Below are 20890 nucleotides of genomic sequence, written 5' to 3' on the forward strand. Positions count from 1 at the left end.
TTCAGTCTGTTTATGTCAGATATCAGGAGGTTCATTCTGTTAATGTCAGATATCAATTTGTATTATCTACTGATGTACATGTTTAACACAATAAAGGTGGCAGCAAGAACATGTTAACATATTTCACACTTCATTTTTCCATTAATTATTGGTTTCCAGAATATTCTAATTTGACCTAAGTCCTGAGGCAAACTGAGACAGACTGCTTTTTTACACTCTAAGAAAAATTGTTTTGGGCAGAAAACAAATGTCTGTATGTTTACCTCTATATGTCTTTGTTTGTTTGTGTCATTGAAACATACCCAACATTTTCCTCCCTTTCATGTCTATTAAATGGCATCTCCTTATTTATTTATATATCATATATCAAAACAATAAGAATCCTATGCCATTCACCTACAAATCTTTTTTGCCTCCAGAAAAATTAACATCGAGTCAAAGATCTTTGGTAGAGTTAATTATAAAAATTGATAATTTTATTACAAAATGTGACTGCTATCGGATCATCTGATGTCATTGCTATCAGTTATACAGAAAGAAAAGTTATTTCTTGCTATATCAGTGTAATAGGAAGGCCCATTGTGACTATAAATTACAAGTTTATTAGAGTACAACTAAAGGAGTGGGTGTCCAATGTCGACAGTTCTAAATAATGTAAACTGACTTGTGTGGTTTAAAATGCAATTAATTAGAATTAAAGCCAATCAGACAGAAAGAACATCTCTCTTACATTCTATTTGTTGAACAAAAATTCTCAGAATAGTTTGTTATTCTGGTTTCCTATTTAGAAGACTGCCATATTAAGTGTATTCAGAATAGGAACACAAAATTATTCTTAAAGGGGCGTTAGCTACAGCTAGACAAAATAAATCTTAATGGGGCATTTAGCTGACAGCTAGACAAAACAAATCTTACAAGGGCATTAGCTGACAGCAAGACAAAATAATTCTTACAGGGGCATTAGCTGACAGCTAGACAAAATAAATCTTAATGGGACATTAGCTGACAGCTAGACAAAATAAATCTTACAAGGGCATTAGCTGACAGCAAGACAAAATAATTCTTACAGGGGCATTAGCTGACAGCTAGACAAAATAATTCTTACAGGGGCATTAGCTGACATCGAGTCAAAGATCTAGCTGACAGCTAGAAAAAAATAATTCTTAAAGGGGCATTAGCTGACAGCTAGAAAAAAATAATTCTTACAGGGACATTAGCTGACAGCATGACAAAATAATTCTTACAGGGGCATTAGCTGACAGCTAGACAAAATAATTCTTACAGGGGCATTAGTTGACAGCTAGACAAAATAATTCTTACAGGGGCATTAGCTGACAACTAGACAATATAATTCTTACAGGGGCATTAGCTGCCAGCTAGACAAAATAACTCTTACAGGGGCTTTAGCTGAAAAGTCTAAAATACATCCGAAATGCTGATACATTATAACGAGTCCATGCATTGTTAATTGTTTCTTTTGGAACCGTAATTTGGATTTAAGTATGTTATGAATCAAATATGAAAATTTAAATGAAATCAGTGATCATGAATTTGACAGCTAATGCCCCTTTAATTGTTCAGAACTTTTATTTATACGGGAACAGGGTACAAGGACAATGATAAGTTACTGCCGGATGAGAATGAGAAAAGTCAAGAAAATTAAATACATGTACATTCCAAAATGGTATAGAATGAACAAAAAATATTTCCATGAAATAGGGTGACTAAAAAGGTACAAAAAAAACCAGTGAATAAATATATAAGTTAAAAAAACAACAAAAAACCAGTGCTTTGATAGGTCTCTGTATATAAAAATATGGAGATATGATATGATTGCCAATGAGACGACTTTACACCAGAGACCAAATGAAGTAGAAGTTAGCAACTATAGATCAATATAGGTCAATGGCCTTCAACAATGAGCACACCAAAACCACATAGCAAACTAGTAAGAGGCTCCAACATGACACATGTAACCCAATTCAAACAAGAAAACCTCCAACATGACAAATCAATTCAAACAAGAAAACCTCCAACATGACAAATCAATTCAAACAAGAAAACATCCAACATGACAAATCAATTCAAACAAAAAAAAACCTCCAACATGACAAATCAATTCAAACAAGAAAACCTCCAACATGACAAATCAATCCAAACAACAAAAACTTCCAACATGACAAATGAAACCCAATTCAAACAAGAAAACCTCCAACATGACAAATGTAACCCAATTCAAACAAGAAAACTTCCAACATGACAAATCAATTCAAACAAGAAAACTTCCAACATGACAAATCAATTCAAACAAGAAAACTTCCAACATGACAAATCAATTCAAAAAAGAAAACTTCCAACATAACAAATGAAACCCAATTCAAACAAGAAAACTTCCAACATGACAAGTCAATTCAAACAAAAAAACATCCAACATGACAAATCAATTCAAACAAGAAAACTTCCAACATGACAAATCAATTCAAACAAGAAAACTTCCAACATGACAAATCAATTCAAACAAGAAAACTTCCAACATGACAAATCAATTCAAACAAGAAAACTTCCAACATGACAAATCAATTCAAAAAAGAAAACTTTCAACATAACAAATGAAACCCAATTCAAACAAGAAAACTTCCAACATGACAAGTCAATTCAAACAAAAAAACATCCAACATGACAAATCAATTCAAACAAGAAAACTTCCAACATGACAAATCAATTCAAACAAGAAAACTTCCAACATGACAAATCAATTCAAACAAGAAAACATCCAACATGACAAATCAATTTAAACAAGAAAACTTCCAACATGACAAATGAAACCCAATTCAAACAAAAAAACATCCAACATGACAAATGTAACCCAATTCAAACAAGAAAACTTCCAACATGACAAATGTAACCCAATTCAAACAAGAAAACTTCCAACATGACAAATCAATTCAAACAAGAAAACTTCCAACATGACAAATCAATTCAAACAAGAAAACATCCAACATGACAAATCAATTCAAACAAGAAAACATCCAACATGACAAATTAATTCAAACAAGAAAACTTCCAACATGACAAATCAATTCAAACAAGAAAACTTCCAACATGACAAATGTAACCCAATTCAAACAAGAAAACCTCCAACATGACAAATGTAACCCAATTCAAACAAGAAAACTTCCAACATGAAAAATCAATTCAAACAAGAAAACTTCCAACATGACAAATCAATTCAAACTAGAAAACTTCCAACATGACAAATCAATTCAAACAAGAAACTTCCAACATGACAAATCAATTCAAACAAGAAAACCTCCAACATGACAAATCAATTCAAACAAGAAAACCTCCAACATGACAAATGTAACCCAATTCAAACAAGAAAACCTCCAACATGACAAATTAATTCAAACAAGAAAACTTCCAACATGACAAACCAATTCAAACAAGAAAACTTCCAACATGACAAATGTAACCCAATTCAAACAAGAAAACCTCCAACATGACAAATGTAACCCAATTCAAACAAGAAAACTTCCAACATGAAAAATCAATTCAAACAAGAAAACTTCCAACATGACAAATCAATTCAAACTAGAAAACTTCCAACATGACAAATCAATTCAAACTAGAAAACTTCCAACATGACAAATCAATTCAAACAAGAAAACCTCTAACATGACAAATGTAACCCAATTCAAACAAAGAAAACATCCAACATGACAAATCAATTCAAACAAGAAAACCTCTAACATGACAAATGTAACCCAATTCAAACAAGAAAACATCCAACATGACAAATCAATTCAAACAAGAAAACATCCAACATGACAAATCAATTCAAACAAGAAAACCTCCAACATGACAAATGTAACCCAATTCAAACAAGAAAACCTCCAACATGACAAATTAATTCAAACAAGAAAACCTCCAACATGACAAATGTAACCCAATTCAAACAAGAAAACCTCCAACATGACAAGTCAATTCAAACAAGAAAACATCCGACATGACAAATCAATTCAAACAAGAAAACTTCCAACATGACAAATCAATTCAAACAAGAAAACTTCCAACATGACAAATCAATTCAAACAAGAAAACATCCAACATGACAAATCAATTCAAACAAGAAAACTTCCAACATGACAAATCAATTCAAACAAGAAAACTTCCAACATGACAAAACAAATCAAACAAGAAAACTCCCAACATGACAAATCAATTCAAACAAGAAAACTTCCAACATGACAAATCAATTCCAAAAAGAAAACTTCCAACATAACAAATGAAACCCAATTCAAACAACAAAACCTCCAACATGACAAATGTAACCCAATTCAAACAAGAAAACTTCCAACATGACAAGTCAATTCAAACAAGAAAACTTCCAACATGACAAATCAATTCAAAAAAGAAAACTTCCAACATAACAAATGAAAACCAATTCAAACAACAAAACCTCCAACATGACAAATGTAACCCAATTCAAACAAGAAAACTTCCAACATGACAAGTCAATTCAAACAAGAAAACATCCAACATGACAAATCAATTCAAACAAGAAAACTTCCAACATGACAAATCAATTCAAACAAGAAAACTTCCAACATGACAAATCAATTCAAACAAGAAAACTTCCAACATGACAAATCAATTCAAACAAGACAACTTCCAACATGACAAATCAATTCAAACAAGAAAACTTCCAACATGACAAATCAATTCAAACAAGACAACTTCCAACATGACAAATGAAACCCAATTCAAACAAAAAAACCTCCAACATGACAAATGTAACCCAATTCAAACAAGAAAACTTCCAACATGACAAATCAATTCAAACAAGAAAACTTCCAACATGACAAATGTAACCCAATTCAAACAAGAAAACCTCCAACATGACAAATGCAACCCAATTCAAACAAGAAAACTTCCAACATGAAAAATCAATTCAAACAAGAAAACTTCCAACATGACAAATCAATTCAAACAAGAAAACTTCCAACATGACAAATCAATTCAAACAAGAAAACCTCTAACATGACAAATCAATTCAAACAAGAAAACCTCCAACATGACAAATCAATTCAAACAAGAAAACCTCTAACATGACAAATGTAACCCAATTCAAACAAGAAAACCTCCAACATGACAAATTAATTCAAACAAGAAAACTTCCAACATGACAAATCAATTCAAACAAGAAAACTTCCAACATGACAAATGTAACCCAATTCAAACAAGAAAACCTCCAACATGACAAATGTAACCCAATTCAAACAAGAAAACTTCCAACATGAAAAATCAATTCAAACAAGAAAACCTCCAACATGACAAATCAATTCAAACAAGAAAACCTCCAACATAACAAATCAATTCAAACAAGAAAACCTCTCACATGACAAATGTAACCCAATTCAAACAAGAAAACATCCAACATGACAAATCAATTCAAACAAGAAAACTTCCAACATGACAAATCAATTCAAACAAGAAAACTTCCAACATGACAAATGTAACCCAATTCAAACAAGAAAACCTCCAACATGACAAATGTAACCCAATTCAAACAAGAAAACTTCCAACATGAAAAATCAATTCAAACAAGAAAACTTCCAACATGACAAATCAATTCAAACAAGAAAACTTCCAACATGACAAATCAATTCAAACAAGAAAACCTCCAACATGACAAATCAATTCAAACAAGAAAACTTCCAACATGACAAATGTAACCCAATTCAAACAAGAAAACCTCCAACATGACAAATGTAACCCAATTCAAACAAGAAAACTTCCAACATGAAAAATCAATTCAAACAAGAAAACTTCCAACATGACAAATCAATTCAAACAAAAAAAATTCCAACATGACAAATCAATTCAAACAAGAAAACATCCAACATGACAAATCAATTCAAACAAGAAAACCTCCAACATGACAAATCAATTCAAACAAGAAAACCTCTAACATGACAAATGTAACCCAATTCAAACAAGAAAACATCCAACATGACAAATCAATTCAAACAAGAAAACTTCCAACATGACAAATCAATTCAAACAAGAAAACTCCCAACATGACAAATCAATTCAAACAAGAAAACTTCCAACATTACAAATCAATTCAAAAAAGAAAACTTCCAACAAAACAAATGAAACCCAATTCAAACAACAAAACCTCCAACATGACAAATGTAACCCAATTCAAACAAGAAAACTTTCAACATGACAAATCAATTCAAACAAGAAAACCTCCAAAATGACAAATCAATTCCAACAAGAAAACCTCCAACATGACAAATCAATTCAAACAAGAAAACTTCCAACATGACAAATCAATTCAAACAAGAAAACTTCCAACATGACAAATGAAACCCAATTCAAACAAGAAAACTAATAGACTGATTGTTGTCTTAATGTTTACATATTGTGTGGTCAATTATGACAGTATTTGTTACATTTCATTGTCCGTAATCGAAATTTTTGTTGATATTGTTCCATATCTGACATGGGTGTAGTCGCATTATGGATATCTAGCAAAGACACTCACTCACTCAGGGCTGTCCTGTACTTGAAAAAAAATATGAGCTTTCCCAGAAAAAAATGAGGTAAAACTAACTCATTGCAAATATGTCAACTTAAATTTTCTCTTATATGAGCAAAGATAGGATACTGCCAAGATAAATTGTTGCAAAATAGGCTAGAAAAGTATTCATTTTTTTACAGTAAAGAGATCCTAGTGCTGTGTCTCTCTTTTCGAGTCATGAACTACTGAAGATCATTCAAAAATGAAAAAAGAACTATATTCGGGGCCTTTTATAGCTGACTGTGCGGTATGGGCTTTGCTCATTGTTGAAGGCCGTACGGTGACCTATAGTTGTTAATTTCTGTGTCATTTGGTCTCTTATGGAGAGTTGTCTCATTGGCAATCATACCACATCTCCTTTTTAATATATATCTTAAACTTTTATTACAAGTTACTTAAACCCTCTACAAGTTTTATTTGAATTTATAATATACCTCAGCTATGTTAAAGACTTTTAAAAAACTTTACATTTCATATATCAGACACAATAGTAATACAACAGTAAAATTCATTAAAATTAAAGACAATTAACTGTTTAACTGTGAACTTGTCCCAATTATCTGAAGTGACAAGGAAATCTTCCCACAATATCTAAGCATACCAATTAAACCTAACCTAAGATAGCATGTTAAAGAAAATCTATCTCAGCAGAGGAATGGATCAATTAAAATTTCCACTGACATTTCCACTGAACTGCTTTATAATTGTTATCTAGTGCACAATATAAGGATGCAATCATCTAAACAAGTACCAAGTATGATTCTTTCATAAATATTATCTGTATATGAGCTGTTAAAGACAAGTGACGTAACACATTCAAATCTGAACAGAATTTACCAATAACCATCAACACCATCTTCTTCAAATGTTAAAAACAAAAATTATTGAAACACTTGATATTTTAACATTCATGAGAGAAAACAAAAATTATAGAAACACTTGAGATTTTATCATTTAAGAGAAGAAAACCACTCCATTCTGAATCTTTGTTATTACTATTCATTGAAAAAAAAAAAAAAAAAAATAAATTACAATTATTTTGATATTTATTTCAGCATTTATTGTTGCGTTAATTATTTTGCATTTTTAATTTGTGAACATCTAGCTGTGAAATATAAAAAGTTTCAAACAGGGAAGAAGATATCAAAACCATAAGTTAGAAAAACAAATCAAACAAAAACATGGAGAAGAGAAGACAAGCTAGAGTCCACAAAACAGTACAGGGAAAAATATCACTAGAGAACTCCAACAAAACCTGGCGATGACATTTGTCTTTATACACTGCAGCTAAAGTCTATTGTATAAGAAAGGATTACATAAAAAGCTTATAGCAATTACCATGATACTGTTTATAAGTGTTATAGAAAGGTTGGTATTAAGGTATTACGACAGAAGTGACGTCTGTTTCTCACAGAAATGACTATTTTATGTGTCTTATTTTATATTTCATGTTGCTCAAGGAACCAATATTTCCTGATTAGAGTAAAGTTTCTAAGCTGACAATTAAATTTAAATGATACCACACTTGAAACACTATCTTTGTAATGTGATTTCCTGCTATTTAACAAATTCAATTATTGTGCACAAAATTAAATAGTTTATGTCATTGTACTCAACTTCAAGGCATTGAAAAATAATTTAATTTTCTTGGGAGTAAAATAGTAACATTACTGTCTTCTCACTATATTAAAATTCTGTAAAATTCTTTCTCTTAGTTTCTTGGAGGGATGAATATGTTTGAATTAATGGAGATGAATCAAGGTGCTATAACATGTGGTAGTTTCAGAAGGAACAGTTACAATAGACAAGTGTCTACAAAACATGACAAGCACTTAAAACAACAATCCCTAAATGACAAAATAAGATAACTACAGACAGAGACATATAATACAATTGTATTATATGTCTCTGCTACAGACAACCAAGTCATTTTGTTACCTTGATCGTTTTTGAAACCGCAAAATCAAATATCCATGCAGAGGCAGATTTAGGGGGGGGGGTGTGCCCAGGGGGCCCGGGCCCCCCTTTTGTGGGAAAAATTTGGTTGATTATATAGAGAATCACTGAAGTATGACTGGAGCGGGACCCCTCTTATGCAGTCAGTGGGCCCCTACTTATGAAAATTTCAGGATCCGCCACTGCCATTGTTGTTACATTCTCAATCCACGATGAAAATTGGTATCCACAAAAATAAATTAGTCACATCAAGATTGAAAGAATAATGACACATGTTATAAGGAAATTTTAAAATGACCAAAAACCAAAATGAAATTTTACAAGACCAGAACCCTCCAAACTTAAAAAAGAAATATAACAAAAATACAAATAACACTGCATCTAAATTCCTCTTTACAAAACTGAGCTGAGTTTTAAAATCAATGACTAAGGCTTTCCTAAATCCCCAATAAGACAGCAATGTTTAAAAAAGTAATTTCTGGTTTCAGATCCACAGATAATCCTTAAGTTCCGTAACCTATATCTTCTTTACAATATTCTTCAGAAACGCTCATTAATTTCAATCAGAATTTTATTGATATAACTCTCCAAGTGTAAAATAAAAAGTTGCTACCATAAAATCGTATGAAATAAAGTTCCTTGGGAGAAAACGAATTTGAGTACTGTTTCTGTCCATATTAGATTAACTTTAGTCACGGAAAATTACTATAAGACTATTATCGAACATTCACATAAAAGATTTTTTTGTGTTCTACAGACTATTCATGGCTTGATAGATATATAGCTCTCTGCTAATCTCAAGTGGTGCCGTCAGTCATTAAGTAATTTTACTCCCATAAGGCCACTATAAATTGATTGTTCATTCTTTGAATTTCGTTAGCAACTATTTTCGGCAGATGAGGATTTTGATAAAAAATAATATCAATATATGTATGGTAGATAAAGTGACAACATTTCAACAACATATTTAAGAAGATAAAAATTAATCAGTTACCATCTACTCAATATTAGGCTAAAATTCGGCTTTTAATTGCTGAAAAGCAAACTTGGTATTTCAAGTTAGATACTGCACCAATTGCATAACTTTAAAAATTCTTTTCAGAAAATTAAAAAAAAATAATTTTCAATGACATTGTATCGACTTTATAAAATTCAAGAATCTAAAAATTTAATTACTGGCCTAAAATTAAACTTTAAAGGGGCATTAGCTACGAGATATAGAAAAAATAAAATATGATTTTTTTTTTTGTTCAATCATTAAGGAAAGTGAAAAGTGATATAATAATTCGTTTTTAGCAGCCAATATAAAAAAGAAGATGTGGTTTGATTGCCAATGAGACAACTCTCCACAGTTTGGTTCAGTTTTGTCAATATAAGCAAAGAAACATCGCTAATGAATTATTCACTTGCAAGTGAATAATTCGACCTCATTAAATCTGTATTCATGTGAACTTCAATTGAACTCCTTAGCTAGAGATGGGTTATGCATGAACTAGGCGTGTTCAGCTATTAAAAAGAAAAGAATGTCAACATTGGAAGTGAAACAAGGGTAAACCATTTGGTTGACTGATTCAATCTACAAAATCTCATTGTTATACAGGTAAAAACGATTATTAACATATTTTTTAAACCTATTATATGAAATATCCAATTGCACGAGTTCGCTATCTTTTTATATCTATGTTTATGTTTATATCGGGTTATATTACCGTCAGCAGTCTTAGGAGGTCACCTCGATGGTTAATTAGATGGTGTCTAGACTAAAATACACACAAATTGCTGATACATTTTATCGAGTCCGTGCATGGTATATTGTTAATTTTAGACTTTTCATTATTTGGATATATGTTTTAGCATGTTATAATCAAATATGAGAATTTTAATCAAATCGGTGAACATGAATTTGACAGCTAATGCCCCTTTAAAGTTACAGGTTTTTTTGTGCTCCAATTCTCTTCCTGACTGAATAAAGGAACAATCTGCATGTATAGGAAGATACCAATTAAAGAGATGAGCTTTTATCAGTTACAACAGTGCAATGTCTTCTGGTACAATATCTTCTCATCTTTAATTCATTATTTTATTATTTACCGTTATTGCTCATATGAACCACATACTATCAATAATTGTCCTTATTTTATTGTTCTTACAAGGTACACATGCAATGTATTAAGTTATAGAGGTTAAAAGTTTAACAAATAATGTCTCTGTTTATAGTAATAACTGTTTAATAATAATGTAGTGGTTATAAATGAACATCATGGAATACCACTTTAAAATTGATTGACCTCAATTTGAGGTTCAATAGATATAAGAAGATGTGGTATGAGTACCAATGAGACAACTCTCCATCCAAGTCAAAATTTATAAAAGAAAAACCATTATAGGTCAAAGTGCGGTCTTCAACACGGAGCCTTTGCTCACACCGAACAGCAAGTTATAAAGGGCCCCAAAAATTACTCGTGTAAAACCATTCAAACGGGAAAACCAACGGTCTAATCTATATAAAAAACGAGAAACGAGAAACACTTATGAACCACATCAACATACGACAACTACTGAACATCAACACCACTTTTCAGCACTACTGGCTTTTTTGTGGTAGTGTAGTTTTATTGGTGGAGAAAGTCAGAGAGAACCATGATCCTTTGGCAACCACTTTAAGTCTTACAACAAATTCTATCATTCATTGTCAAACATGACTACCATCACAATAACTATACACAAATACTCAGTATTATTTTTGTGAATACTTTATTTCATGTTTACGCCCTTAAAAAGCCGACATCTAGGTTTATTTTTCATGATCTATAACATTGGCTAAGAAAATAAGTTTTACATTTTAGCAACAATTAATATTTTTGTAATTTTTTCTACTTGTGAAATTAACGACAATAAATAGCTAAACAAATAGTTGGTTTGCAGTAATACCATCAAAGGGCATCCTTCAGAAATATAATAAGATAACTGCCTAATACTATTACAAAGAAAAAATCCGGCTATAATACCTGATTTACATTCTTGTTGACCATGATGAAGATTGTCGTGATTAAGTTTCACAGATTTCATCAACAGCAAAGATCACTTATACTTTAAATAGCAGAGGAAAATTTTCTTTGAAGTCTTATACCATAGTTGCCAGATGGTGCCATTTTGTGTTTTTGCAAAAGAGGAAAACAGGTAAAAGCCAAAATGGAAAATGAAAACCATTTAAAACTTTGTTAGAGTTTCTACTTTCAGGTTTTAAATTGCCTTCAAATTATTACCTTCACTCTTTCACTTCACAAAATATCAAAGGAAAAAAAAAATCTGGCCACCATATAAAATTAAAACCAATATTTTGTCCTTGTACCACATTTTCAATAAATTCAATAAAATATTAATTAGTTAACAAATTAAAGGAAACCTAAAGGTAGAGCGATCTGAAGCTGATAAAATATTACACTCCTCCATTCCAATATACCTCTATATTGATTTGATTTGATTTGAGGTTACACCAAACTTTATGATGTTTAGTTTGGTTACCTCAAATCAGAAATTATACCTCATTTAGATTAGTTACCTTTAACAGTGGCGGATCCAGAAATTTTCATAAGAGGGGGCCCACTGACTGCATAAGAGGGCTCCAGTCATGCTTCAGTGATTCCCTATATAATCAACCAAATTTTTCCCACAAAAGGGGGGCCCGGGCCCCCTGAAAAACCCTCTAAATCCGCCTCTGTTTAAGATATTTTAAATGATAAAATTTTATTCAAATTTAAGTAGCCTTGTTCACTGTTATGTTCAGTTATCTAAATTTAAATGATTCCACTGCCTGAGTTTACCATTAAGATGCTTAGAGCAGTCTTATATCCAATTAAATGATATTTACCATTCCTATTTGCCTTTACCGGATAAAATCATAATGAAACAAGCTTCTAGTAATAATATTAAGGAAATTATTGAACCAATGCGTGCTTCTGTACTGAACTAATTCCTCTTTGTTAATTGTTTTTACAGCTATTAGGAATCCATATCATATATTATGAAAATAATCAAAAAAATTACATAACAGACAAAAAATATTTCATTTTTTTCTTTAAATTTCACAGTTTTGAAACCCCAGGGTTCCATTCATGTGTACTGTGCATGAATAAATCACAGTAAAATAGACATGTGTTTACATAGGAAAATAAATTAGTTTTGGAAACATATGGTCTATGAAAGAGTAAATTACAAATAGATATTCTGACAGACTAATCACAATCAATTATTTGTAATTCTGCAAATCATATAAGAATTACATATAAATAAAATTAAACAAGAAAACATGCCCATTAGACACCATGCCCCGCTTGTACTATCACATGTCCATTAGACACCATGCCCCGCTTGTACTAAGTATCACATTTCTAGGACACCAAATCAAAGGAATCTTGTTTTGTTATAAATTAAGCCGTTAGTTTTCTCAATTGAACTGTTTCACATTTTTCATGTCAGAGCCCTTTATTATACTAAGCAAACTACATGCTATGGGTTTTTCTCATTGTTGAAGGGCATACTGTGGCCTATAATTGCTAACATCCACTTTATATGAACTTTGGTGGATAGTTGTCTCATTGGCAATGATACTGCATCTCCTTATTTTTATATTAGATGTAGCAAAATATTTTTTCTTAAATGTATAAATTATTATAACAAAAGTGCACACGCTGAAATGTCTCGCCTTCTTTACTAATCATTGATATTATGTTGATAGTCCTAAATATAAAGCTTTATTACAACTGTCACATAAACTTAACATTAACCAAGTAAACTAAACATTGACCAATGAACCATGAAAATGAGGTCAAGGTCAGATGAACCATGCTAGGCAGGCATGTACAGCTAACAATTCTTCCATACTACAAATTTAGCTGACCTATTGCTTATAGTTTAAGAAAAACAGACCAAAACACAAAAACTTAACACTAAGCAATGAACCTTGAAAATGAGGTCAAGGTCACATAAAACCTGCGTGACTGACATTTAGATCATAAAATATTTTCATACACCAAATATAGCTGAACTATTGCATATAGTATTAGAAAAACAGACCAAAACACAAAAACTTAACTTTGACCACTGAACCATGAAAATGAGGTCAAGGTCAGATGACACCTGCCAGCTAGACATGTACACCTTACAATCATTCCATACACCAAATATAGTAGACCTATTGCATACAATACAGGAAAAACAGACCAAAACACAACAAGAGTGCACACACTGAAATGTCTCGCCTTCTTTACTTATCATTGATATTATGTTGATAGTCCTAAATATAAAGCTTTATTACAACTGTCACATAAACTTATTATTAACCAAGTTAACTAAACATTGACCAATGAACCATGAAAATGAGGTCAAGGTCAGATGAACCATGCTAGGCAGGCATGTACAGCTAACAATTCTTCCATACAACAAATATAGTTGATCTATTGCTTTTAGTTTAAGAAAAACAGACCAAAACACAAAAACTTAACACTGAGCAATGAACCTAGAAAATGAGGTCAAGGTAAAAAAAAAACTGTGTGACTGACAAATAGATCATAAAATATTTCCATACACCAAATATAGTTGAACTTTTGCATATAGTATTAGAAAAAAAGACCAAAACTCAAAAAATTAACTTTGACCACTGAACCATGAAAATGAGGTCAAGGTCAGATGACACCTGCCCGCTAGACATGTACACCTTACAATCATTCCATACACCAACTATAGTAGGCCTATTGCATACAGTATAAGAAAAACAGACCAAAACACAAAAACTTAACTATAACCACTGAACCATGAAAATGAGGTCAAGGTCAGATGACACCTGCCAGTTGGACATGTACACCTTACAGTCCTTCCATACACCGAATATACTAGACCTATTGCTTATAGTATCTGAGATATGGACTTGACCACCAAAACTTAACCTTGTTCACTGATCCATGAAATGAGGTTGAGGTCAAGTGAAAACTGTCTGACGGGCATGAGGACCTTGCAAGGTACGCACATACCAAATATAGTTGAACTATTGCATATAGTATTAGAAAAAAAGACCAAAACTCAAAAACTTAACTTTGACCACTGAACCATGAAAATGAGGTCAAGGTTAGATGACACCTGCCCGCTAGACATGTACACCTTACAATCATTCCATACACCAAATATAGTAGACCTATGGCATACAGTATAGGAAAAACAGACCAAAACACAAAAACTTAACTATAACCACTGAACCATGAAAATGAGGTCAAGGTCAGATGACACCTGCCAGTTGGACATGTACACCTTACAGTCCTTCCATACACCGAATATACTAGACCTATTGCTTATAGTATCTGAGATATGGACTTGACCACCAAAACTTAACCTTGTTCACTGATCCATGAAATGAGGTTGAGGTCAAGTGAAAACTGTCTGACGGGCATGAGGACCTTGCAAGGTACGCACATACCAAATATAGTTGAACTATTGCATATAGTATTAGAAAAAAAGACCAAAACTCAAAAAATTAACTTTGACCACTGAACCATGAAAATGAGGTCAAGGTTAGATGACACCTGCCCGCTAGACATGTACACCTTACAATCATTCCATACACCAAATATAGTAGACCTATGGCATACAGTATAAGAAAAACAGACCAAAACACAAAAACTTAACTATAACCACTGAACCATGAAAATGAGGTCAAGGTCAGATGACACCTGCCAGTTGAACATGTACACCTTACAGTCCTTCCATACACCGAATATACTAGACCTATTGCTTATAGTATCTGAGATATGGACTTGACCACCAAAACTTAACCTTGTTCACTGATCCATGAAATGAGGTAGAGGTCAAGTGAAAACTGTCTGACGGGCATGAGGACCTTGCAAGGTACGCACATACCAAATAGAGTTATCCTATTACTTATAATAAGAGAGAATCTAACATTACAAAAAATCTGAACTTTTTTTTCAAGTAGTCACTGAACCATGAAAATGAGGTCAAGGACATTGGACATGTGACTGACAGAAACTTCGTAACATGAGGCATCCATATACAAAGTATGAAGCATCCAGACCTTCCACCTTCTAAAATATAAAGCTTTTAAGAAGTTAGCTAACGCCGCCGTTGCGTAGCCGCCGCAGCCGCCGCCGGATCACTATCCCTATGTCGAGCTTTCTGCGACAAAAGTCGCAGGCTCGACAAAAACTTAACTATAACCACTGAACCATGAAAATGAGGTCAAGGTCAGATGACAACTGCCAGCTAGACATGTACACCTTACAATCATTCCATACATCAAATATAGTAGACCTATTGCATACAGTATAAGAAAAACAGACCAAAACACAAAAACTTAACTATAACCACTGAACCATGAAAATGAGGTCAAGGTCAGATGACACCTGCCAGTTGGACATGTACACCTTACAGTCCTTCCATACACCGAATATACGAGACCTATTGCTTATAGTATATGAGATATGGACTTGACCACGAAAACTTAACCTTGTTCACTGATCCATGAAATGAGGTCGAGGTCAAATGAAAACTGTATGGCGGTCATCAGGACCTTGTTAGGTACGCACATACCAAATATAGTTATCCTATTACTTATAATAAGAGAGAATTTAACATTACAAAAAATCTTAACTTTTTTTTCAAGTAGTCACTGAACCATGAAAATGAGGTCAAGGACATTGGACATGTGACTGACTGAAACTTCGTAACATGAGGCATCCATATACAAAGTATGAAGCATCCAGCTCTTCCACCTTCTAAAATATAAAGCTTTTAAGAAGTTAGCTAACGCCGCCGCCACTGCCGCCGCCGTAGCTGCAGCCGCCACCGGATCACTATCCCTATGTCGAGCTTTCTGCGACAAAAGTCGCAGGCTCAACAAAAACTAGACATGGACGATGTCCCCCTTTGCTCTGCCATGTGCATGAGTATATATAGTTCCACATACTTTAGATTTGGCAAACAGTGATGTTGAAGTACAACTTGAAATTGTTGCGCTGTCTGTAAGACACAAATGATGCCCCGGCTGACATAAGAAATTATAAATCTAAAAATATGTATGATGGTTTATCTTTTATTTTCATTCTGAGTACAAAAAAAAAATAACTAAGTCCAAATATCTGGCATTTTGAGAATATTTGAAAAAAATCAAAATCCTGTGGGCATGCACACCTCTATTACATGTAGATACATCCTACAAAATATTAATGCTGTATCTCAAAAACTGTAGGAAGAGATAGCTGGACATATCATGTATCTGGACAGACAAACAGACAAATGGACAGGGGTAAATCAATATGCTCCTCAACATTTAGTCGGGCGGGGAGGGGGGGGGGGGGGGCATAAATATAATATGACACATGCTTGCCCCTGATTTTAGTAAACAAATAATGAGAAGTAAACATCAGTATGTTGATGGTATAGTGTAACCTAAGTAGAAGGCTATTTTTAAGCTCAAAAAACTCGAAACGTTGCATGCTGCTGTTGAAACATAGTATCTGCCTTAAACATTACATGTTGCATATAAAAAGATATCATCTGCTTTAAAACATTACATGTTGCATATAAAAAGATATCATCTGCTTTAAAACATTACATGTTGCATATAAAAAGATATCATCTGCTTTAAAACATTACATGTTGCATATAAAAAGATATCATCTGCTTTAAAACATTGCATGTTGCATATAAAAAGATATCATCTGCTTTAAAACATTACATGTTGCATAGAAAAAGATATCATCTGCTTTAAAACATTGCATGTTGCATATAAAAAGATATCATCTGCTATAAAACATTGCATGTTGCATATAAAAAGATATCATCTGCTTTAAAACATTGCATGTTGCAAATGAAAAGATATCATCTGCTTTAAAACATTACATGTTGCATATAAAAAGATATCATCTGCTTTAAAACATTGCATGTTGCATATAAAAAGATATCATCTGCTTTAAAACATTACATGTTGCATATAAAAAGATATCATCTGCTTTAAAACATTACATGTTGCATATAAAAAGATATCATCTGCTTTAAAACATTGCATGTTGCATATAAAAAGATATCATCTGCTTTAAAACATTGCATGTTGCTATTAGAAGAACTATATCATCTGGACGTCATGTCTGTCAGTTGAGAACTACCTAAATAAATCATGACATGTATGGACGTCACCACTGTCAGTTGAGAACTATTTATATAAATCATGACATGTATGGACGTCACCACTGTCAGTTGAGAACTACTTATATAAATCATGACATGTATGGACATCACCACTGTCAGTTGAGAACTACTTATATAAATCATGACATGTATGGACATCACCACTGTCAGTTGAGAACTACTTATATAAATCATGACATGTATGGACGTCACCACTGTCAGTTGAGAACTACTTATATAAATCATGACATGTGTGGACATCACCACTGTCAGTTGAGAACTACTTATATAAATCATGACATGTGTGGACATCACCACTGTCAGTTGAGAACTACTTATATAAATCATGACATGTATGGACGTCACCACTGTCAGTTTAGAACTACTTATATAAATCATGACATGTATGGACGTCACCACTGTCAGTTGAGAACTACTTATATAAATCATGACATGTAATCAACTTTATAGCAAGCTGCCTGCATGATGTTGTTGATTATAATGTGTCTAATATCCTTATTTCATTACTATTACCTGTAATTAAACGTAAGTTAATCAATTCTTTTTTATCCTTTTAGTTAATTAAAAAATCAATCCTCATCATTGAAAAATGGTCTGTTATGATTTACCGTGGGAAACGTTATAATAATGATATACTCATTTAGCCCTTTGATATTTTCTTTAAATTTTTTAATTTTACTTGCAACATCTCTTAGATTTAAACTATGAAAATTTAAAGATTTTGAAAAGGAATCAAAGAAAAAATCAGAGTGAATTTAAGAGAAATAAATGCAACTGAAACAACAGTGTTCCAAAGAAAGTCTGAGAGATTCTTAAGATTCTTAAGACTGAATATCAACTGAAACAAGAATATTCCAAGCTAAAATTTAAAATGAAATCTAAAATATGGAAGAGTAACTGAAGCACAATAATGTGTTCCAAGTAAATCTGTACAAGTTAATTCATTTTTTGGGTATGTTTTTTCTTCTTTGTAACACATGTGTTAGACTCAGAACATGACAGAATAAACAAATGCACACAATTAACCATAACCTTGGCAGACCTCCAAATAACCAATCAACCATAACCTCTAAATAACCAATCAACCATATCCTCTAACAACCAAACAACTCTATAACCTTTACAGACCATCAAATCAGCCATAACCTCTAAATAACCAATCAACTATAACCTCTAAATAACCAATCAACCATAAACTCTTCAGACCAATCAACCATAACCTCTAACAACCAAACAACTCTAACCTCTACAGACCGTCAAATCAGTCATAATCTCTAAATAACCAATCAACCATAACCTTTAAATAACCAATCAACCATAACCTCTAAATAACCAATCAGCCATAACCTCTAAATAACCAATCAACCATAAACTCTTCAGACCAATCAACCATAACCTCTATTAACCAAACAACTCTAACCTCTACAGACCATCAAATCAGCCATAACCTCTAAATAACCAATAAATCATAACCTCTAAATAACCAATCAGCCATAACCTCTAAATAACCAATCAACCATAACCTCTAAATAACCAATCAGCCATAACCTCTAAATAACCAATCAGCCATAACCTCTAAATAACCAATCAGCCATTTATCAATTTGTTTTTAACTTATGAGTTTGAATATCCCTTTGGTATCTTTCGCCTCTCTTAAAGGTCGTACACTACAGTGACATGTACTTGTTCACATCCTTGACATTTTCCAATCATACAATATATGTGGCTGTATTAGCTCATGATGTTCTTGGATATAAAAATTTCAAAGGCAATGGACCATGACTGAGAGGACAGGGCTAAATAATCTGCATAAAATTAAGATGTGCCAATACAAATATCAATAAAACTGCATACTTAATATCATGGACTTACCATAAGTGGACCCCTTAATCTGACCTAATCACAAATTCAACTGTTGTTGAAACTGATGAAACTGGATTGATTGATTGATTGATTTTTGGTGTTTAATGTCATTTTTAGGACTATTGGCTTTTCTTACTAGCCAGTCTTTATTGGTGGAGGAAGAGGGAGTGTGCAGACAGTACCACCAACCTTCAGCAGACAAGTGTGCACACACTGAAATGTCTCGCCTTCTTTACTAATCATTGATATTATGTTGATAGTCCTAAATATAAAGCTTTATTACAACTGTCACATAAACTTAACATTAACCAAGTAAACTAAACATTGACCAATGAACCATGAAAATGAGGTCAAGGTCAGATGAACCATGCTAGGCAGGCATGTACAGCTAACAATTCTTCCATACAACAAATATAGTTGACCTAGTGCATATAGTATTAGAAAAAAAGACCAAAACTCAAACACTTAACTTTGACCACTGAACCATGAAAATGAGGTCACGGTCAGATGACACCTGCCAGCTAGACATGTACACCTTACAATCATTCCATACACCAAATATAGTAGACCTATTGCATACAGTATTAGAAAAAAAGACCAAAACTCAAAAACTTAACTTTGACCACTGAACCATGAAAATGAGGTCAAGGTCAGATGACACCTGCCAGCTAGACATGTACACCTTACAATCATTCCATACACCAAATATAGTATACCTATTGCATACAGTATAAGAAAAACAGACCAAAACACAAAAACTTAACTATAACCACTGAACCATGAAAATGAGGTCAAGGTCAGATGACACCTGCCAGTTGAACATGTACACCTTACAGTCCTTCCATACACCGAATATACGAGACCTATTGCTTATAGTATCTGAGATATGGACTTGACCACCAAAACTTAACCTTGTTCACTGATCCATGAAATGAGGTCGAGGTCAAGTGAAAACTGTCTGACGGGCATGAGGACCTTGCAAGGTACGCACATACCAAATATAGTTATCCTATTACTTATAATAAGAGAGAATTTAACATTACAAAAAAATCTTAACTTTTTTTTCAAGTAGTCACTGAACCATGAAAATGAGGTCAAGGACATTGGACATGTGACTGATGGAAACTTTGTAACATGAGGCATCCATGTACAAAGTATGAAGCATCCAGGTCTTCCACCTTCTAAAATATAAAGCTTTTAAGAAGTTAGCTAACGCCGCCGCCGCCGCCGGATCACTATCCCTATGTCGAGCTTTCTGCGACAAAA

General features: G+C 32.8%; 1 protein-coding gene and 1 long non-coding RNA gene across 2 annotated transcripts in view; both read right to left on the bottom strand.

Moving 5' to 3' along the window:
* Window positions 1-20890, bottom strand: part of LOC127706185 (nostrin-like) — a 166812-nt gene that overhangs the window by 122406 nt on the left and 23516 nt on the right. The window lies entirely within an intron of this gene.
* Window positions 15096-20759, bottom strand: LOC127706188 (uncharacterized). Its single transcript, XR_007984284.1, has 3 exons — window positions 20454-20759; window positions 15866-15978; window positions 15096-15175 (listed from the first exon to the last, which is right to left on the bottom strand). It is a non-coding gene; the product is annotated as an uncharacterized LOC127706188 (long non-coding RNA).

Source organism: Mytilus californianus, unplaced genomic scaffold (assembly GCF_021869535.1).
Source record: "Mytilus californianus isolate M0D057914Y unplaced genomic scaffold, xbMytCali1.0.p SCAF_6, whole genome shotgun sequence".
NCBI lineage: Eukaryota > Metazoa > Mollusca > Bivalvia > Mytilida > Mytilidae > Mytilus > Mytilus californianus.